Source organism: Larus michahellis, chromosome 2 (genome assembly GCF_964199755.1).
Source record: "Larus michahellis chromosome 2, bLarMic1.1, whole genome shotgun sequence".
In the NCBI taxonomy this organism is placed as follows: domain Eukaryota; kingdom Metazoa; phylum Chordata; class Aves; order Charadriiformes; family Laridae; genus Larus; species Larus michahellis.
The window spans coordinates 115,310,728-115,333,358 of NC_133897.1; the positions used below are offsets into that span (position 1 = coordinate 115,310,728).

Here is a 22,631-nt window from a genome sequence, read left to right on the forward strand (position 1 = left end):
TCTCAAAAATTCTATTATTCTCGTGCTTTCAGGCAAAGCCTATTAGCCTGGCAGGGTGCATGGCTTTTTGGCAAGGCCGTACAGAGTGGAATAACACATGAAAACTTTGTGCTCAATGAGGATTTGAACAAGTTGATATAACTAGGGTTGGATGGAAGGAAAGCCTCAGAGTGGAGAGTATGACAAGGATCCAAAAGTGGGGGAAAAGAAGGGAGCAGAACAGAAACAAGTCAGAGGAAGGGACCGAAGGGTGGTGTCTTTGCCTCGGCCCGAGCAGGACTCGTTCAGTGGTATGTTTGAAAGCCAGCCAACCTCCCATTTACTTTTTGCAGAAGGCTGTAATAAATGGGACAAGGCAATGCAGGTGATGAAATAGCAGAGTGGGCTGGACTGATCGTTCAGTCCTATCCATCGCCCCAGAGCTCCCTAGTGATGCTGTGTCACTTCATCTGAATTTTCCCTTTTCTGAGGTTTGAGCTGAGATTTGAGAATCACGGTGCAAAAACGATGAGCTGTAGCTGAAACGTATTGGGATTGTGCTAGAAGATACCAAGTGATGTAAACGCTCTTCCCTGGGTGGCGCAAGCTTGGCATCCCAAATTGATGGATGCTTTTGACTTTAATGTGTGTGGCTCAGTCTCCTGTGTAAAATGGTGGCTGGGAAGATGGTGATTATCAGTATTGATGGCTATTCTTGCAGCGCTCATTTATCAGTGTTAAGCACTACAGGAAAGTATGTGAGAAAATTGATAATTCTGTCTTCATAGCTCAATTCCTTAAATACTCTTCACCCTTTACACTGGCTAAGGCAGCAGTTCCTTCCTGGACAAAAAATAAAAGGGAACAGGGTTGGAAATAATGCATCAGTAGAAGGCAACTTAATTCTGGCATTTCTTAAGTGCTGACTTCTGTCATAATAATGTTAATTTAATGTATTCTGGTGGGTAATTTTATCTATAAGATTGTATTCCTTTTTCAGCTTTCTCAATTTTCTGGTTGTAAAGCTTGACCCTAGTGACACGTTCCTCTGCAGCTCGGCAGTCTTTATATCCTCAGCGTTATCGATGTAAAAGGAGAGGGCCAGTTTGTCCTGGCCAGTTCACTCAAAAAAAAAAAAAAAGTCGTCTTTCAGAGGCCTGGTGGGCCTTTCTGCAGCATTGGGCTGCCACCATCCCTTTCACCTCGCTGATAGTGAATGCGTATTTCTTCTGCGTTTTGGCTCCTGCTTATGATACTGTTAGAGCCTTTATTTTTAGAGTTGCTATCTTTTCCCCTGCTGCCATATCTGTCTGCAGAGTATTGCGCTCCTGCCAAGTTACGCTTGCTCTAGACACAACATAAACAGAATTGCATGTAAGAAATGTGAAGTTGCTTGGATTCGCTGTGAAAAGTGGTTTTAGTTTCAGAATAATTTCACTTTAGCCCTGTTGCTGATCTTAATCCTGGCTGTCTAAAGCAAGGGTTGTCTGTTGTTGGTGGTGCACAGGGTATGGCTGCTTTAGCTCTTGTCACTGCCTGGAGTTCTGAGACAGTACAGGAAAAGAATTAATGATGTTACTTATGTGTATCAATAGGAAAAGCTTTTTCATTTTCATACTGGCACATGAAAATGATTGCTAGAATTGTTAAATTGGGAGTGGGAAAAGGAAAAAAAAGAAAAGATGGGGAAAAATGTTTACCTTTTTTTTTTGTTTTAAAAAAGGTGGCCCAAATAGTAGATGGTAATAAGGACAAAAGATTTTATTCAGTGTCCCCTAAGGTCTGTCTTCATCCCAAATCCATTAATTTTCAGATTATTAAGACTATCATGCAAACCACAAGGAAAAAATTTAGGCATGTTCTGAGAAAGTAAAATACTTCTGCTTGCCGAGGCATTTCTTTGATGCTAAGAAAAGAAAAAAGAAAAAAAAAAAACCACCCAAACTGTGTTAGTTCACACAATGACTGTTTTCAGTTAGCTCTGAAGAGTTTGAGGTTGAGCTTCAATAACATGTGTTACTCAGACATTGCTTTGATGACCTTTTTTCTTTTTTTTTTTTTTTAACTTGTTTAAGAGTCACAGAAACAGAATTGAATCAGTAGTTTGGATGGTTCCTGATATCTGATCCAGTGCTGGCGCAGAAGGATGTAGCGGCACATTACAGCTATTATGGTAACAGAGTCCCATTGAAAGCCAATTTTTCTTAAGGCTGTTTTCAGAAGAGAGATGTCGATGTTATGAAAACACATATACATGTCAGTTTAAAAAAAAAACCTTTCATCGAGAGACATCGAAGTAGTTGAATATAACGAAAATTTTAATTTTATTCCTGTTTCTCTTCTGTGTTGTGTGGGACCGCCTGGTACCTGGTGGGACTAAAATGGGTTTGACTCTTCCTTATCTAGATAGCGTTCTGGTGTTGGGAGGTGAACGTGGTGCCACAAGCAATGATGAAGGGAAGAAATTTAATTAATTAATTGCAAAGCAAGGCACAGATGAGCCCTAGTCCAGAGGACCCTGGCTCTTGGGGAGGCGTGGAGCTGCAAGGTTCATGGGTGACGTTCTTCTCTAGGACTCATTAGAGTAAAACAAGCTCTAGAGAAGAGGTCCCCAGCTGCTGATCCTGAGTAAGTGAGCCCAAGAAAATGTTATGTTATCCTTGACGACATGTGGAGCGGTGTCATACAGTGATTCAAAACAAACAAAAAAAGGTTTATGTGGCCATTTGTGTGAATCTGTGAATATTGGCAGTGTTTTTGTTGTCCTGAATGACTTGCAGACTCATTTCTGAAGCCCCTGGTAAGAGCAGCCCTGGAGCCATAGGGGCTGCGCCCTGCTGTCCCCTCTCCTTGGTTTAGGGGCTGGTGGCAGCTCTTACCCTGCCTGCCTCCTTGCCCACACTCCTGCCACCCTGCGGAAAGGATGCTCTGCGCACATTCTCTCTGTGGCAGGGAATAAAAATTAAGCTTGGGAATGAGCAAGTTCTCCTCTACAAGAAAGGGTTGGTGTGGCAGGATTGGTGAAAAGTCTGGCTATTCTGCGTCTGCTCGCTGTGTGCTGAGATAAGATAAAGTGTGAAGTGGAGCAACCTATTTAAAAATATTTGTCATAGTTAAAGAGAAAAACACGGGTATAAAAGAGGGAAAGACAAGGTTGTGTTATGGCCTGCTTGTGCTCATGTAACATCCATTTAAATTCCCATTTATATTTTTCCTAATACACTCGTCTCCTTTTTGCCTCAGAGCTATTTTAATTGAATTTGCTTGTTCTGCCTGCCATTTAGCTGCGAGCTGCCCTGACTAAAACCAGTTCCAATGCAATAACAAACCAAGCTGTTTCACTAAATTTCCGGCGTTAAAAGCAGCTGACCTTCATGTGCTGCAAGGGGTGAAGTGGGGCGGGGTATGGTGGTGTCTGATGGGTCTAATACCGAGCGCTGCACGCAAAATCAACTTGCGAACATAACTTGGATGAGAAATTATTGTAATTGCACTAACCACCCATATTAAACACAGTTGCTGTCTTTTCCCTGCAAGTGTGTGTGTGTGTAACTTTCAAATATCGACTGCATTTGGAATTGAATTATCAAATGGGCTGTAATCATATGCTAGAATACATTTGGGATGAGTATATATTTTGTAATAATTACTTCATTACTAGGCATAACATAGCTGTTTCTCTTGAATGTGCTTTTTTTTTTTCATTTATTTGGGAAACAAAAAAAGAAAAATAGAGACACTTTTAAAAAATTCATCAATGAATACACCATTAATACTGTTGGGTAAAACAAAAATAAGGGGATGGCATCAAAATTTTATTTCCCATAGCCCATATTTATACAACAGTACAGCTATTAATTATCTTTGTCTAGTTTGTGAAACAGAACAGTCAGCCAAAGTACTGTTTGACACTGTATTTCTATTGGATTTGTTGGGCCAGCTGCTTGACCACCAGGACTGTTGGATCGCACAGGGCAGTAACACACCCTTGTGTCATTAAACTGATGAGTTTTCCCATCCATTTTGATGATCCAGGACTTCACCCATTGAGTTGTCAAGACAAGACCTGTTCTGTTGCAGGAGGGAGTATCATATTTGCTTATGCATAACTACTGTAACAGATGATATAGAGGTAACTGATTTTTTTTTTTTTTTTTTTTTTTACCTCTGCTGTATTCTCTGGGACTCCTGAGAGTCTGTTTGGTTTAGGCTCTTGTGGAGTGACTGATAAGATTTTTCAAACAGAGGTTTAGAAAGTCGCTGTTGCTTCTCAGGGGTTTGGTTTTCTGAAGTGGAAAAGAAGGCGTCAAGATAAGGCATTTCAGTAGCACTGATGCTACCAAGGATAATCTATGTGCAGAAAGGCAGAGGGTCTGCTTATTTATGTATTTTATAATGATACTTTAATTCCTGGTTTTATAAACAACACAACTGTTCAGGCAGAAAAGTGATCTTGCGAAATCCGATATGATTATCGGATGCTGCCTGAGAGCAGAATATGCATTAGGAAATGGGTATGGAGGAGGGGGGGCTGCTTCTGCCTGGCCCCTCCTTTCCTCCAACCAACGCGCTCAGGTTTCGTGCAGCTTTCAAATCAGACTTTAAACCTGTTTTTTTAAGAAAAATGCTCGGTCTTGCTTGTCATAGCAATAGAAAGATTTCCAATGATAACTTAACCTCCTAAAATCACTTACTAGTGAACATAATAGATGTTCAAGTAGGTTGGCGCATTCTCAGTGTAACGATGGACACTTGGACAAAATGTCTTGATTATGTTTTTTTTCTCATTCTCATGCACATGATTTAGTTTGAGTTCCTTTTATGCTAGAAAGTAAACTTTACTGAAGTACAAAGAAGACTACAAACAGTAAAGAAAACTGTAGAGATATAAGAAGCCTGGGTAAGAGCAAGTCCAAATCGCTTATACTGGTTGTCTACTGGGAAGTCTTGAGTTATACAACACTGGGTTGCTGTTATTAACTACAAATTTTTAGAAAGTTAAATTTTTTGTGAGTTAAGAAATGTCACACAGCTTTGCATGATTCATCCCACCTCTCCTTTCCGTGTTTAGTTTTCTTATTCTAGTAGCAGACGGTTACAACACTCTGCTTCCCTTCCACAAGTTACTTTACTGCTCTTTGGAGCCGTGAGGCTTAAGCAAAACCAGGAGATGTAAAGACGTGGGTGGGAGGAAGAAGGGGAGATTGAAACTCTCGGAAGGACCTGGTGTTTTTTATTTCCCAAAATATCTGTATATAAAGAGAACCTAGTATAGAAACTGGTATAGGAACACTGGAAATTTGGGGAAGAGAATACAAAATGCAGTTGAAAATGCTAGTACTGCTATGTTGCAGTGCCTTCAAAATGCTTTCTCTGTTAAGAATTTAGACTGGTTTTAATCCTTTCCACTAGTAGGTATTTCCAGCTCATCTCTTCCACAGAGCTTGGTTTTCTTGGGTTAATTTGTTAGTGGTTCTTCATAACCTGCCAGGGTTGACCACATCCTAGTACTTAAAATCCACGCTTCCTGCAATGGGATCTCTTTCCTGGTGTATCATCCAGGAGTCGTGTTTGGTCAGGTACCCGTGACGCTGGCTGTGTTCTTCATCTCTCCAGCCCTCTTGCTGTTGGGGTTTGCAGTTGTGGAGATGAGTTCCCACTATGGGTCTTCAGCTTGGTGGCCCAGAAGGTGGAGATGCTCCACGGGCTTGTCCAAGCTTGACGTTGGCTGCGCAGTTGCGAGCAGCTGCTGTTTCTCTCTCACGTTCCACTTCCAATGTGTCATCTCTGTGTGCACAGCTTACTCTCAGGTATTTGGGATTGCCTAAGTATAGCTATAAGACTTTCTGTGGGCTAAGGAAATTGTACCCCAACCATTCCTTATCCTTAATTTAATAAGTTTTACACTTGGTAAATAAAGGCTGTAGATGTTTCAAAAATTTCCTTATTTTTCATCGCTTTCTTTTTCTTTTGTAAAAAAGGAAAACCAAACTACTCTTTTTCTTTTATTCCTGTAAATCTTAATTTTGTTTTCAGATAGTTTATACAACTAAAGTTTTCATTATCTGGAGTGTGGGCGTCCAAGACAAATTCTGAAGGGAGGATCTTTGGTAGTTGTTTCCTTCTTTCAGCTAATGGAGTGCAGGTCAATGTATTTCGAAGCTTTCATTTAACCAAGCAAAGGAATATAAATACATATTTCTTTTAGAGAGAGAGTTACTTCTGGCTTCAGACATTAAAAAAGGTAACAAGAAGTGGTTAAGAGCAGTTGCTGTTCTCCCAGTACAGAAGCTGAGCATATTGAGGATCAAAGAGATAAGAAAATACGATGTAATGTGCTACGTAATCTTACCATAATAGCTCAGTTTGCCTGTATATAATGCATGATAACTGCTGGTCTATGGCAAGTTTTCCAGATGTCGGAATTGCCTGGTGAACGTTGCTCTGCTCTGCTAAGTTTATGGACTGATGAATTCTATACAAACTTTAGACACGCCGCATACTGTGATATCTGGGAAGTTGCGAAGTGAGAATTTTATTTGATTAGTCTACATACAACTGATAAATGACAATACGGAACCTAATTTTAGCTTTAGAGAGGCTTTGAAGAGGTAAGTGAATAAAATATCCACACTGATGATGCAGCCTTTGCAAGAGACCTCACAATTCGCTTGCATTTCAAGATCCCAGTCAATTACAGAAAAACAAAATTTTGCTGTGCTTTTCTTTGTAAGTTAGTCATTGGGGAGTTTAAGGTTGGAAGTCCTTACTTTAAATGTAGTAGTGGACATACATCAGAGTATTAGATGCCATGGAAATTGTGGAGCAGAGAAAATGTATTTCTCCCAAACAGTAGACTTTTTATCATGTTATTCTAAGATATGTTCATTATAAGTTGTTGTTGTTATTAATTGTTCCTCAAATACAGGGGGGGGAAAAAAACAACAAAACACAACAAAAATCTGTCAGCAAGGAATTTCCTGATGGCATGAAAAGGCTTTTTCTTTGAAGCTCATTTCAGAGTACTGCACAAAAATGGTCTTGCTGTCTGAAGGGTTTTGGCACTCTTGCACCCCCAAAAATATATTACCACAATCATGGTGGAAATTTGAGGCTGATTTCTCCAAGAATAAGCCGCTCTATCTCCTGCCTTTTCGGTGGGGCGGAACATGAGAAACAAGAGTTTGCATTTCCTCGTTCATCTGTATAATCACTTTCAGGATCTTTCTAAAGGGTGCCAGAATCCCCCCCAAAAGGAGAAAATAAAACAGGATTTTGTATGGTGAACGCAAAGCAGAGGTCGTGTGGCACGGGGAAAGACATGGAGGCTCTACATACCATGAGATATTGCTTATAGCATCTTCGATGTTAGGCATTCAAATCCACCCTGTGCAGCAGTAAGAAGACTAAAGAGGGATGGTGGTGGTGTAGCCATGGGGGTCTAGAAGAGTTCAGAGGCAAACCTTGCCTCTCTCAGGGAAACGTTTTGCTTTGGCGTGAGCTCAGCCATTAAATGGCCATAGCCAGGCAGGTAGCCTGTTTGACTAATGGAAACGTATGTTTTGATAGAGGATCAGCATGTGCAGTTGCTGCCTGTCAGCATGCATACAGCTACTGCATATGCTCTCTCTTGCCTGACAGAAAGACCTAGAGGGACGGTCGGAGCGCTGGGCTTGGTGGTGGTAAGGGTGGAATGTAAAGGACAAGGAGCAGTAATAAAACCTTAGGAACAGGATACTTCCCATGGTTAATTTTCCTCTTTCCAACTTTTCTGCCCAAAATGTGAAAGGAATGTAGGAGGGCAACTCATTGAAGTCATCTGAACCCTCTGAAGGCTGTTTTATGAGTTCATTTATTTGGCTTGCTGACATTTCTTTTTAATTTCTTTCTTCCACTTAAATTTTAACTCTTAGACTATGGATTAGCTGCTGTACAAAAAGCAGTAAAATGGCCCGAACATCCCAAAATGGTTTCAGTACCAAAGTCAGAATTGGAGGATATTGGTACAATCTATTCCAAACTAATTAATAATAGAATTATCTTAAAATTGGAGAGGAAACAACTGTGCTGCATATTGTGTAAATGCAATGCTTAGTATCAATGCCACCGTGTTTTTCTGTTGACAAAATGTTTGTGGCTTTCATTATTTCTGCAGTTATGTGTCTTGTCAGGAGAAAACAAAGTTTTTTAAAGTGAAAATACTCCCTTTACAGCCTTATTGCACTTACCCGACGCTTCAGGGGAATTCCAAATACCATGAGCTCTGGTTACTTTTGTTAAGAACACCGATATTTGATGATAACGTGTTAATAGGTGCAATGGCAATTGCAAATTTTTCCTAAGCAGCTTCATGGGTCAAGGTACCAAATTGCAGACTGATGTGATCAATCATGATGATCTCATCAGAGAAACTGAGGAGCAGCGCTGTTTGTAAGTCCTGACACTATTAACGTGATTTTTTATTTTTTTTTTTAATCTTGCAATAGAGATTCCAGTCCCATTTTTTCTGTCTGTTACTTTGTTTTGGGAGAGGACCTAGCATTGAAACCTTGCTAAGTGGGTGTTTGACTGATCTGATTGGTACGTTAAAGAGGACCTTGGAAATAATTTGACGCTTGAGGGGAAACGAGTTCAAATGTGGGGGAGAACACAGCCTGGATCTCTTCACAGGCTTTTTGTAAATACAGTATTTTTATATTTTGTCTGAACCCACTGAGACGTGCTTAGCTTTAGCTGTGACCAGTGGCACTGTGTTGGCCCTCTGATATGCCAAATCAACATTTGCCTGTTCCTTCGTTTGGGTTAAGGGATGGGGAGGCAGTAAACTTTGTCTGTTTTCACACAGAAAATTGATACTTTGTTTTTTCAGCAAAATCTTTGTTTAGGTTTCAATTGCAACCTTAGGAACTCCAGCACACAAATTGCTTCTTTTTTCTTTTTTTTCCCCGTTTCTTTTTTTCTTTTTTTTCCCCGTTTCTTTTTCTCTTTTTTTTCCCCGTTTCTTTTTCTCTTTTTTTCCCCGTTTCTTTTTCTCTTTTTTTTCCCCGTTTCTTTTTCTCTTTTTTTTCCCCGTTTCTTTTTTTCTTTTTTTTCCCCGTTTCTTTTTTTCTTTTTTTTCCCCGTTTCTTTTTTTCTTTCTTTCGGTGATGTCAGGAATTACTACATTTATTTTACTACCAAGAACAAATTGTGCACCCAGAAATCTTCTGGGAAAGAGGCAGAGCACCTCTTCTAAATGCAGGGCCCTTACGTAAGCTTGTGCTTTTGCTATCGGCCTTATTTCCAAGTAACTCTTTTTCTTTTTTTTTTTTTTTTTTTTTTTTTTTAAAGCAGGCGAGTTGGCCCGATGCTTAAGGCATCGAGGATGTTGCTTGGCAACTTCGGGCTGTGCGCGCGTCTCTTCAGGAGAAGCCGGACAGATGTTTGCGCACAGGCTGACGGGGAGCAACCCGGCGGCGACTGAGCAAACCCCCTCCTAAAATTATTGGTTGAGGAGATGTGTGGTAAATTAAACATTTGCACTGTGAGAGGCTGTTCGCGGGGCTCCTTATTTGCAAAGCGTAAAAAGCTTTTCAAAAGGGTGAGAGGCTGAGATGCCTGCCTTGGATATTTTTCAGGGCCCAGGGGACAAATGTATATCACTTGTCATGTGGGTGAGTGAAATTTGTTTAGTTTAAAGCTGTGAGTTGAAGATGATGACTTGGTGGTGTTTGTTTTTTTTTTTTTTTTCTTTTCCCTCTCTTTTAATGTAACAGTAGCATTTTCAAGCTCTTAAGAGGATTAGTTTTCACAGATACAAAAGCAGATCCCCCCTCCCTTGGTTGTTTTTGCAGGTCTGTGTCCAGTTAGCAAATAGCTGTATTTCAGGTAGAAAGAAACCAGTGGAGTGTGACTTTCTGCTACTTTTCTATCCCAGGATACCATATGCTGGGTGGGAGCACATAGGGCACCTACCTTTAACGTATGCTAGTATATTAGGTCAAGGGAGGTCATCCTCCCCCTCTACTCTTCCCTGGTGAGGCCACATCTGGAGCACTGTGTCCTGTTCTGGGCTCCCCAGTTCAAGACAGACAGGAGAGAGTCCAGTGGAGGGTGGCAAAGATGATCAAGGGGCCGGAGCACCTCTCTTATGAGGAAAGGCTGAGAGATCTGGCTCTGTTTAGCCTGGAGAAGAGAAGACTGAGAAGGGATCTCATCAATGCTTATAAATATCTAAAGGGCAGGTGTCATGAGGATGGGGCCAGGCTCTTTTCAGTGGTGCCCAGTGGAGAGGACAAGGGGCAACAGGCACAGACTGGAACACAGGAAATTCCATCTGAACATGAGGAAAAACTTCTGTACTTTGAGGGTGGCAGAGCACTGGAAGAGGCTGCCCAGAGAGGTGGTGGAGTCTCCTTCTCTGGAGATATTCAAAACCCACCTGCACGCGTTCCTGTCCAGTCTGCTTTAGGTGAACCTGCTTTGGCAGGCAGTTGGACTAGATGATCTCCAGCGGTCCCTTTCAACCCCACCCATTCTGTGATTCTGTGATACCTTGCCAAGGGAAAGACATGAAGAGCCTGGATTGGTATCCCCTGATTTTTTCCCTCTGTAAGTACTGATAGTGAGAGTCAGTTGCAGGGGGAGTAAACTGTTGAAGCAGAGGGAAGGGATGAGCTTCTCCTCTTTTCACTACCTTCAACTCAGCTTTACTGGCACTATCCCATCAACTCAATGTGAGACTTAAACTGTAAACTGAATTAGAGCATGTTTTTAAAAGGTAATGTGTTTTGAAAGCACCTGAGCAGCTATAAACATAGGGTGGAGGATCTCCTGGCTGTCCTCAGAGGCGGTCGGTTGGTCAGAGATGGACTGGTCCTTGGGAGCCCTGTCAGGCAGGGGCTGAAGGTTCAGGATATAATTTTGAGCAGTCGCTGACATAAATAAAGGCTGGTGGCCAACACCACAGTCTGACGCCAGCACAGGCTGGCATGTCTGCCAAAAGAGGCGGTAGTGTGACTCGTCCGTCATCCCCACTTCTTGTGTCACACCCACGCACCCCCTCCTTTTCAGTCACATATTGATGAGATCTCATGGGGAATCATAGAATCGTCTAGGTTGAAGGGACCTTTAAGATCATCGAGTCCAACCATCAACCTACCGCTGCCAAAGCCACCACTAAACCATGTCCCTAAGCATCATGTCTACCCAACTTTTAAATACCTCCAGGGATGGTGATTCCACCACTTCCCTGGACGGCCTGTTTTAATGCTTAATAACCCTTTTGGTGAAGAAATGTTTCATAATATCCATCCTAAACCTCCCCTGGCACAACTTAAGGAATTGTGGTGAGGAATTGATCAAGTTTATTGTATCTTCCCTTTTTAGTTTTAACTAGGATGGGTTTGCCTACTACTTCCCATGGCCTTGATAAATGCTTTTAGTGAAAAGGGCAAACGGAGGTGTGAAGGAACAGCCAGGAAACGGTGGGGAAATATGGAGACTTTGCTCCTGGTGGTAACACAGACCTTCAGCTGGCTGGGAAAGTGTGGGAGATGGTGGGATGGGGACAGGCTGTGTGGAGCAAGGACTACGTTTGGCCAGGTGGGCTTGGAGCAACCAGGCACAACCTGGACACAGACCCATGCCCTTGGTTTGTGAAGAGCAGCCACTTCTGCTGGCTGTTAAAATACTGTGCAAGGAAAGAAGTTAGGAGCAAGAGGAGGCAGCGTACTGGGAACAAACATGCACTTTTCTAACTAGAGGTGGAGAAATTGCATTGTATATTTTGAGGGTTTGCTTTCTTGTTTCCTTCAATAATCATATTTGGTAGATTAAAACACCAGCCCTTTCCTTTTCTGTGGGTAAAGTTTACTTGTCAAATATCGGAGCTGGGTTTTCTACTCTTCTGGCACTCTGAGAGGATAAAAATGGAGAGGGATCATTTGACAGGAAAGATAGCCAAGGCGCCTAAAATTCTCCTGCAGACATGCTGGGTGAGAAATATTTTCATTGTAAGGAATCCATGGAACTAAGGTAATCTTTTTAACCATGAGAGAAAACCTGTGATGTCTTAGTATGTGTAACTTGTAAGACAATACTTGTAAGACGTAGGATAAATGTGTTCATTCTTGAGCAGGACTTGTTACCTTTTCTTAATAACACTTTAGTATTATGATAAGCATAGATATTCATTGTACGTTAAAAAAGAACCTACTAGCACTGCCCTTAATTGCTTTTAACCTTCATTAAGATGAGAGGTGAACTGTGTTGGGTGCTATGCAAACACTCCTTAAAGTGGCTTCCCTCCCTGGTAAATCTTGCAGCTTACAAAGACAAATGATATAAAAGCAGTCGTGGGCTGTGCCTATTAATCCTGGCCACAGAGAGTTGTTTTATTATGGGTGTCATGAGGAACAGGTATCTTAAAAAGAGATTTCTAGAAGGCGGTTATGATTCAGGATGGCTTTTCTGTTTCTGATGGTACTTAATACATACCAGCATTGATTGATTCTCCTTTGAGGCAGTGAGGCTTTAGCTTATGCTTAAGATAAATTCCTGCTTAAATCTTCCTCTGAGTTAGATGCTTCATGAAAAGAAGACATAAAAGGGGTAAAGATAGTTTTGTAACTAAAATGCAAGACTGAGTTTACTGGTGTGGAAAAGGGGGAAGGAAGGTATCTGCTTTCCTGTTTAACGCCCCACAAGAGGGGAAAACAGCTTGCACTTTGGGAATGAGAACAAAAAGGCGGAGTTTCATGGACTGAAATAGATGGACTCAACAGAAAGCACCCCAGTAAAGGAGGATGGCCTGTGTTGACCTTGGTAGAGGTGGTCGTCGTCTAGGAAGCCCTCAGTCCTAGAGTTGCCAATAGAAAATGAGAGTTGTCCTTCTTGTCTTCATTGTTAGGCTGTTTCAGAACCCTTCTTAAATTAAAATAAGTTTGTGTTAACTGCATATTGCATATTTTCTGTATTTTCTGTTTGCTGTAGTCAGTGCATATGAAATCAGATGCACCGATTTGCTATTAAAACCATATTAAACCACATTACTGATAATGCATAGACAAAATAAATTTAAGGTGAAAACCTAAGACAAAAAGCTTCAGTTTATTACACTGTCTTAAAACTAATTCTGGTCTGCTTTGGGCACAGCCTCAGGTATGTCTGAAAGCATCTCAGATCCGTAAAAGTTTGGTTAGTTTTGGTTCACGATGGGGGTTGGAGAACTGCAGCAGGAGGTAATCGCTTGATAATCCAGTTAATGCTCTCAGTCAGAAAGTAGCTACAGATATGAAAGTGGCAAAGGGCAGTGCTGAATTAATTGCGGTAAATCTTCTATAGGCAGGATTTCAGTTGCAGAAGCACTGTGGCCAAATTTTACTGATTGTTCCTTCAGTAGTCTTAAAATGAGGTGGATTTGGCACTGACAGGCAGAGCAAGACTTACTTCAAACGACAGGCCAAATAAATCCCTGCACTGAGGTCAATAAACCCGTGTCAAGAATAAATCTGAAGTGCTGTGTCACTGGAGTTGCGCTAAGGGGGTAGCTCACCTGAAGGCTTACTTCCCTTGTATTTGAAGGCAATGGTAACATTGGCTAATTTGAGGTCTGTGGGCATTATGTTTGCAGTGAGGGAGGACAGAAATAGAAGATTTGGTCTGATTTCTAAATCTTACCTTCATCTGCTGTCTCACAGTGATCGCTCTTAATTATGAGAATTTTGTTTCATTGCCATGCAGACAGCTAAGCTGCATGAGTCATGGACAGAACAGTTTGCTTTTAATAAATGGAAGTGGATACGGTAATAATAAAAAAAAAAAAAAGAAATAAAAAAAAAATCTGTTTGACTCCAAACCCATCTACCCGTCTAGACAGATAGTGCCAAGCTCCTGTCTGCTAAGAAATATCTTCTTAATAATGCTGTAATAATGCTGGTACTTTTACAGTACTTGCCATTTTTTTTGAAGTGCTGTACCCAGCTAATTCATCGTTGGCTGGGCTTGAGACAGCCTTTTGCTGAGTTTGATAGCATTTTTGTGTCTTGCTTTTCTGTAATGTGCTATTTTGAATGCCATGTCCAATCAATTAGGGAATCACAAGAATGTTTTGGGCAGCCGTTCCCAGGGCTGGGCAATAATCCTTGTCCCTGCTCTTCCAGGGTTGCCTATTCATCCTTTCCTGGCAGAGACCTCGTGTCTCCCCGTTCCCCTCTCCTCTTAACAAAAAAAAAAAAAAAAAGGCCTTGTCATGGCCAAATATTCTTTGCGGGCCCATTTTCCTTATGGCTGCCCTCCTCTGACTGGTAGCCCATGGGGAAAGGGGGTGCTCCTACCTCTAATTTACCTGCGTCATGTCAGAGGCTGTCTTTGCCTTTATTCTTCCCTGGCTTTTCATGCCAGGAACAACTCCTTTCCTTCCTTTTGCAGGGCTTTCCCAAACAAGTTGTGTGTGTTCACGGAAGGGGAGAAATGGGAAAACTAAAAGTGATGGATGTATGGATAGAAAGGAGGGCAGAGCTTGCTGCCTATTTTACCCATTTCCCCAGTTTAGGATCAGTTTCCTGGGTGACTCTGACTATTGCTGATACGGTTGGGTGCTGATGTCTCAAGAGCTATGAGCCTTCCTCCCCAGAGGATGGGGTGCTGGGAGCAGCCTGGCTTCCAGACCAGCACAGAAGCAATTTGGATGGACATCTAGCTCCTTGCATGGGTAGGAAATGAAGGATCCTGGCCTGGAGAAAGTGTAGGGAAGGTATGTGGCACAAGAAGAAGGAAACTGCTTTAGAGGGGAGGAAGATGAAGAGATACCTCTTGTTAAGGACAAATGAGGAATAGAGGGTTGGGAAGCCCCTGGCTTGGAGGGTGGTAATGGGGTGGAGAGAGAAGGGGCTGGGTGGGGGTGGAGAATGGGGCACGCTGGATATGGGAAGGGGAAAGGGGATAACATGGCAGGAGCAGGCTGGCAGAGGTTTTCTGCAGGCACCAAAACTGGGAGGAGATGGCAGGTGGGTAGTGGCACGCAGGGACATTGTGTCTGGGGCAGCAGGATGTGAAGGGTTCAAAGGCTGTGTGTTCTGGGCAGCCACGAGCGTGTGCCATCCCGCCCAAGCTGATGCTATTTTTAAATGAGCAGAATGTTGGGGTTAAAAACTTCCCTGCAACAGGCAGCAATAGCCGCGTGTCTGCTTGCGAGGCGCTTTGTGGAGGGGAGAAAGGACTGTCTTGGGCTGCACCAAGCCTGGTGCCTTGGGAGTTGAGACAAACAGAAACTCGAAAAACATTAAACATCCAGGTCTGAAGCACCACCTCCAGAAAGGCCAGAAAATAGCAAAAATAAAACTGCTGTCCCATGGCAAGGCAGATCAGTCTCTTCTAGTGCTGCCTGGACTTGTCATCCGAGCTTTCTGTCATGTAAGTGAGCACAGGGATAACCCCAGTGAAGTGCGGGGGGGATCATTCATGTTTCCCACCTGTGCGAGAAGAGTATGGATTCAGGCTTGCTGTAAATTACTGGAAGAACAGGGGGCTTTTAAGTAACAACTAAAAACTGCTGATTCATGGAACCTGAACTTCCATGGAGCTCCCATCTTACAGAAGGCAAGGCAAGCCGGCCAACTAACCCACTTTGTAATTAGAAAGTAACATCTGAAAATGAAAAAAATAAATCATTTAAAAATACTGTGAGTGTTGAGAACTCTGAAATTTAGGCCCACACTGGTAACCCACAGGTACCAGCTGCCTCATACCTGTTGCAAAGATTTCCTGCTTGCAGGAACAGCCTGTTAATACCACTTGATGTTTTGAGGTTAAATCCATGTGCTGAAAGCCCTCTAGATCCTTGGATGAAAGATGCTATTATATATGCGGTATATCCACAAAAGGGATCAGAGAGTATATGGTACCTGGGGGGCAAATCCCCCTGCAGTACTGCTCAGGGACGACATGTGTTGCTGTGAAGCGCTGATGCTCCAGCCGCGTATCTCCGTTTAAAAGCAGCATCAACACCTTCCTCTGTAACAGGCAGTACAAGAGCTGCAAAAGGTTGAGCTGGTAAATCTTGCATTGTTTTTCAAATAATATTTCTTAAGTCTCCTAGCTTGCTTTTGAGACTCGATTTGATTCAAACCATCTCAATCCTTTTCTTACTTTTTTTTAAAAAAAAAAAAAAAATCAAACCTTGTTAACTCTAGTGTATGTCTCAGATGTCAAGTTCATTCCCTTGTGATTCATGATGATTTCCAGAGCTCCTGGTGGAGAACAGCGCGCAAGTCTCTTTATTTCAGCTGCATGACTAGAAGTATGCCCTCTCTTAGTTGATGGCATGCATTTTCCTTTTGAAGTCTCTCTCCTTCTTATGCATGTTGCAGCGTGCCAGATCTGCTAAATGGCACTCCTGCATAGCAGGTGAAGGGTGTCTGTGTGCGTGTGTGCTTCTTGCTACGATTCTACATTAAACACAGAGCAGCGCAGTTTTGTAGATCTGAGAAACGGTACGTCTGCTGCCTACTGTCAAACCCTCTTTCCCTTCTTAAATCCCACAGAGATGCTGCTAATCAAAGGAGATTTCCTCCCCCGATTCATATCAGAGGCCTGAATATAATTTGGATCTTATAATTTTTGAGAGCTCTCAAAATACACTATCTAATGAGAGAATAAGCCTAATTTATCCACTGCGTTGCAGCAGGATTGAAGGTGCAGCGTGACAGCGTGTCAGTCTATGGCTCTCCCATAGCCAGCCGTCGCTACCCTTCCCGTGGACAATTCCTCCCCTGGAAAAGAGCAAGTTCAGCCACCTCTGGTCCTCATGAGAAGGGAAGGAGCAGTGCCTCTGAGCGCCGTGGTGCGGCAGAGTCTCGGATCCAGTAGCTGCTCGTATTGCCTGTAGTTAGTGGCGAACTCAGTTACGTGCTCTAAGAGGAGCTACGTATTTACCAAAATGAAGTGGTGCAAGTAGGATTATCCCCCTCCCAAAAGGCTTCTGTATGCGCTGGGAATTTTTGATGCTTTCTGACATGTGGTGTGTTGCGGTCTATGTTGTAGTAAGAGCTCCAAAGTCATTTCAGTTTTACGTTACCTTTTTTGGATTGGGAGTCAGTGAGTGGCAGAGACCTCTCTTTATTTCTCTTTCGGTGATGCTGTTTGAGTGAAATAGAGTCCAGATTGTAAGAGCATGTGGTTTGTCACTGGAAGTTAAAAGTGAAAAAGTGGGTACACCCTGCCCTCCCAGCAAAAATCCCCACGGGGAAATCAAAGCCGGAGCTTGCCAGCACCCCAGCTTGCTGCTTTTAAGTTCACAGCCGCGCCTCTCCATCGCTAGGGTCTGCCTGCAAACCGCAGCGGCTAAATTCATCTGCCTGAACAGAAGAATTCATTTAGCCGAGCCAAAAACCGGCCGGATCCCTCCGGACGCAGGTGGGGATCCCGGTGCCGGGGGTGGGGGTGGGGGGTGGGCTCTTTGCTGTGCGCCCGGGCAGCAAGCCCTCGGCGGGGGGGATTGGCTCCAGAAACCTCCCGGCATCCAGCTTTTGCCGTTCTCCGCGAAGTGGGCTCTTTTTTTTTTTTTTTTTTTTATTTTTTTATTTCCCCTCCTTTTTTTTTTTTCCTCTCTCTCCTCTTTTTTTTTTTTTTTTTTTTTTTTCCTCCCTTTCCTTTTTCCCTCCCTCTCTCCGGAGGAGCCTCCGCAGCCCTGATTTGCTGGGAAAGCGGCGGAGGCTCCGGGTAGAGCCGGGCTGCGCTGCCGCTGCTGAGGCCGGGCCGACGCCGCCGGGCGCACCCCGCTCCCCCCCGCCCCGCTCCCGGTACCGCCGCCGGCCGCCCCCGTCGCCTCCAAGGTACCTTCCCGCTGCCTGCAGTGTCCTCCCCGCAAGGGGAAGCCGAGGATATGCCGTTTTGGGTAGCGGGGGGGGACGCGGGTAGATTACATTTCCCCCCCCCACCCCCGCTTTTTTTTTTTTTTAATATATACGTGTTTTTATATATATAAACCTCATTCCTAGGAGCCATTTTTAAGTTAGCGGATGCGGGGGGGGGGGAGCGGCGTGTGCGTGAGGCCGGGATGCCGGGGTGGGGGGGGGTGGAAGAGGGAGGCGGTAAGCGGTGCCCCCCCCCTCCTAGAGCGAGGACGGTGGGTCACAGGGCTGCTCCCGCCGCAGCTGGAAAGTCGGGGGGGTGGGGGGGGGGGAACGTTGCAATTTGAATTTTTTTTTATTTTTTTTTTTTTTAGGGCTGTACGCATTTCTCTTGGAAACTTCGATGGGCGGCAAAGGGACAGGGGTGGGGTTGGGGGTGTATGAGTTGGTAGGGAGCACACACACACCCCCCCTCACCACCACCACCACCACCCCCCCCCCGGGGTGCCCGCTGCTGCAATGCGGCGGGTGTGGTTATGTACGGAGCACATCGCAGCCCCGGACCGGGGGGGCTGCGGTCCGGGGCTGCGATGTACTCCGTACATCAGCCAAGTAATTCTGGCTTTGCAGTTTCTTGATGTGTTGGTTTTGTTGTTTTTTTTTTTTAATTATTATTTATTTAATTTATTTCTGTGCCGGAGGAGGAAGGCGACGATCAGCCCCCCCCCCCGCCCCTCACCCACCGCCGTTTGCCGGCGTGCGCTTGGCTTTTAGGAGGCAGGCAGGGATGGGAAAAGTCTTTTCCCCCCCACTCGGAACGTGTTCCCCACACACACACACACCCCCCCGTCGCTTGTGAAGCGGAAGGGAGGCGGGGGCGGGGTGGGGGGGAAGCGGCTGCGAGGTTCCCGGCTTTTGCTGTCAAAAGGATGGGGAGCCGGAGGCCTTGCTCGACGCGGAAAAAGCTGCGGGTTAGGTGTGTCCCACGTGCCTCTGTCCTTGTGCAGTGTGGCAATCAGAATGACATCTTTTTTTTTTTTTTTATTTTTTTTTTTTAATTTTAATATTGTCAGCCTGTTTGCCTGCGTCCACGGAAAGCTGGGAGACGCCTATGAAGAAAACAAGTATAACTAAGTCTCGTAAAAAAAAAAAAAAAAAAAAAAAAAAAAAAAAGCAAAGCATGTAAAGGTTTTGACCAGTAAGGTCTTAGTCGGAGGTGATGGAGTGCGCGCTTTTCCTCTGAATCTATAGAGAACAGTCCTTTTGTAGAGCGTTAAATGGTCAAGATCACCCCGCTGCATCACCGATGTGGTTAAATTGGCGGGTCTCGCTGCACCTGCATGTGTACATGCATAATGTAGCGTAGGCGAATACTGCTGTGCTCGTCTCCTTGGGTTGGAAAGTTTCAGCTCTTAACTGAGGGATGAGACCTGCATGGCAATAAGGGGAGAAGAGAGCCTGAGAGCACCGCATTAGAGCACGAGCCACTGGAAGTTTATTCCTTGCGGCATAGCTTGAGCAGGAAGGCTCCTCGGGCTCTCGGCAATGCTGCGGACCTGCTCGCTGCAGCAGAGAACGCGAAACACATCGGGAAGCATTAAAAAATAACATTGCGTTTATTTAATCAGACCGGCACAGCCCGGACCTCTCCCCAAACTAATTGCATGCAGTCGCATCCCTCCGTTAATGATGCAGCTTGGTGGCCTTTCCTCCCCAAAAGGGTGGTCCCGTATGACCGAGGAGCTGGTCAGACGCGCGTCAGGAGCTCATCCGATGGGAGCCTCCTTCTGCGGTGGGCAGGTTGCGCCTTTGGGAGGAGGAGGAGGAAGAGGAGGAGTGGGGGGGACGCAGGGTGTGGCATCACCCCCCACCCTGCACCTCCGCCTTGGCGGCTTCTCGCAGGGCAGGGCTGTGTCTGTCTGCTGGGGAACTGCAGCAAAACTGGAGAGGTCTAATTTTAGTTGGGGTTTTATTCTCCCTTCCGAGAAGGAGCAAGTGAAGGTGAAGCTACAACTTACATAATTTTTGAATTAAACAGGGTGAGGTCTTTTTTTTTTTTTTTTTTGCGCGTGTCTGTAGCGAAAACCTGCCGAATATTTACCCTCTGATGAAGGTTTTTCTTTGAAGGCTGGGGGGGTTTTATAGGTAATATGGGCAGTGGTAGTAGGTTGGACCCCACAGCAGCATGCTCACATCTACGTTTGTAAGATTTGTTGTTTGGTGCAATGATTGTGAATTCCTTGGGGGCTTATGCATGGTTCTTTTTTAAAAAATATGTAAAATGTCGCTTCTTTGTATTTCAGGCATGCTCTTGAGTTAACAGAAAGTTCTTGAAATGTGTTAAATGTGTTATTCACGGTGGGTGACATTCAGACTTGTTTCATGGAAATCTCATGTACCAGTAAATGACTGCTTGTTGACTCAGAGAAAACATCAAACCATTTAAAAGCGGTTATAAAAGAATACTTGTTTCTCATGAGATGAAGCATCATCTTTATCTCTCAAGCGACAGCATTCTCAGCATGAAAGTATTAATAACTGTGTGACTTTTTCACATCAAAATGCGTCCTTGGGTGAGAATCTGTGCGCGTTCAATGTATTTTGGGCTTTGAAAACAAAGGGTTGGTCCGTGCAGGGAGGGCTGCTGTGAGTCTGCAGGATTGTGCTTTTTCAGTGTGTATAGCACGGCCCTGGGATACTGTGGGTTTAGCATCTTATTTATCATATTCTTAACTGGAAATACGTTGTGACTGCGGAGTTTGAATTTTCAAAGTGTTTTGTTCAGACTTAATTTCTCTCTAATCAAGTGAAAATACATGCGTGCGTATAATTGAAAAATATGATTGCTGTCAACCAAGCTCAAAATTAAGCTGAAAACGTGTTTATTCCGAAGGATCCTGATGGATTGTTCCTATTTGGTACAAAAGTTACAGAGTATGTAAAAGAGTGTTACCCAGAACTAGACTTAAATAAGCGTCGCTAAGTAGTTTGAATCAGTACTGTAAAGGAAGCCTTTAAAAGAGATGAACTGCTGAAAAGATGATGGATTAGATTAAGGTTTTATCACGTTTCTCTTAATTTTTAATTTCCAATATTAGCCATTTCTAATGGTTGGGGAAGTGCTCCAAGTCTAAATGTGTGTATGGACACACAGCACTTCCTCTCGCTAATGCGAGAGGCTAGAAACACCCACAGAGAAATGCTTGTTTTCTTTGGAAAGATGTCAAATTTCTTAAAATGAACAGCACAGGTAGTGGGGAAAGAAGAGTGTGAGCACTTATCTTGGCTTCAGTAGGAGAAATCCTACGGGCCCTTTGCGCCCGCCCCTGCCAGTCTCAATCGTTGTCACCATAAGCATCGGTGCAGAGGAAACTCGGGAGGATTGCCGAGGACTAAATATCTGTGGAAAAGCAGAAATGGGTCAGTATTTGGGACAACTGAGTTAATCTGAGACAATGTGCTGTATAGACAGCAAACTCCGTATCTCAGACACCGTTCCTCGGTAATTGATATAATGCAATTTGAGTAATTGTCTGCTTTTTTGTCTCTAGAGGAAAATGAAATCTTTACTTTTTACTTGCACTTTGACTGTATCAGCAGGCATAGTTGTTCTTGAATAAAGCAGATAAAAGCAAAAAGGAAATTATAATCTTCTAAATCACGAATCTATTTGCATCCTATGGGATGCAGTGTATGACAGGATAATACATAGACAAAAGTTTTAAAAGTACACAGAAGTAAAAAAAGGAGGGGAGGGAAAAACCCTTTTTACATAGACCCCTTCAATTTTTACCCTTTCCCTTATAGATCTTGGAAATACTTTGTGTGCTACAGACAGAGGATCCCTTTCAGTGGCTTCACTACCTATCAAAACTGATCTGTTAGCGAGCTGAGAAACAAAAGGAGTACTGAAATCTGCATGAGGATAGCCTACCAGATGTTTGATCCCACTGAGAAAAGTCTTTATAGTTTAGAGGGTTAAAGAAGAATGTGGAAACCGGGGACTCAGAGAGTGCGTGGGGGGTAAAGGGCTAGAATAAATGGAAAGCATATGTGAATATAAAGAAATATTTCGGGAAGGGAAGAGGGAGAGGAAAGAGAAAAAAGCAGGATACAATTTTGGATACACACTCACATGCATGTATTTGTATGAAACGTGTGTTTACTGACAAACGTGACAGAAGGGAAAAGTCATAGCACTGCTCTGAGTTCGAGGTGGGAGAAGAAAGCTCCGGTCTGGAATGGAGAATGGTTGATGTTTCTGTTCCCGGGCTATGTTAAAATCTGAACTACCCAAGGTATAGCGTGCGTCTGTCGCTTGGCTTTTGCCGTGGCCTTTTTCTTAAAACAGGGACTGGTTTTTGATCCCAGGTGGGCTGCAGGTAGCAAACGGTGTAATATATTTGAGGTGGGAAGAGCTGACCCCGGCGGGCTCTTGGTTGGAGCCCTGTTGATGGATGGTGGGATGTTCATGGAAGAGAGGAAGGGCAGACGCCCATCTCCAGCCCATGTTAGACCAGAGCGAGCTGCACGCTTATGCCTGTGGTTTTGCTGTTCTCTTTAGTTGTGTCCTGCTCCCTGAGCCAGACTCTTGCCCGTCGCTCCCACCGCACATCCCCTTCTCCCTAGCTGTGGCTGTTGTCTGGGTGCCCCTTCCCTTGGGCTCCCCAGCGGGGAACCTCTGGCACCGTCCATCCTTCCCATCACCCAGGCAGGTGGCTGAGCCTTTGCACCCCTTCCCCTCCTCCCGATTTCAGATTATCCCTCCACGTTCTTCATCCTCAGAGCTTCACCCCTTGCTCAGCCTCAGCCCTCTCCACC

The 22,631-nt window shown here is 44.0% G+C and overlaps 1 protein-coding gene across 50 annotated transcripts in view; it reads left to right on the forward strand.

The window, feature by feature from the left end:
• The window catches only part of EPB41L3 (erythrocyte membrane protein band 4.1 like 3), a 149,623-nt gene that overhangs the window by 32,246 nt on the left and 94,746 nt on the right, over positions 1–22,631 (forward strand). For 34 of the 50 annotated variants that reach the window (XM_074576701.1, XM_074576707.1, XM_074576709.1 and 31 more), the window contains exon 1: positions 17,642–17,792. The exons of 14 other annotated variants lie outside the window; for them this stretch is intronic. The gene's annotated coding sequence lies outside the window, so the exon portion shown is untranslated. Of the gene's footprint in view, positions 1–17,629; positions 17,793–22,631 lie in introns of those variants that run through there. 2 more of the 50 variants (XM_074576711.1, XM_074576715.1) reach the window with 1 other exon arrangement.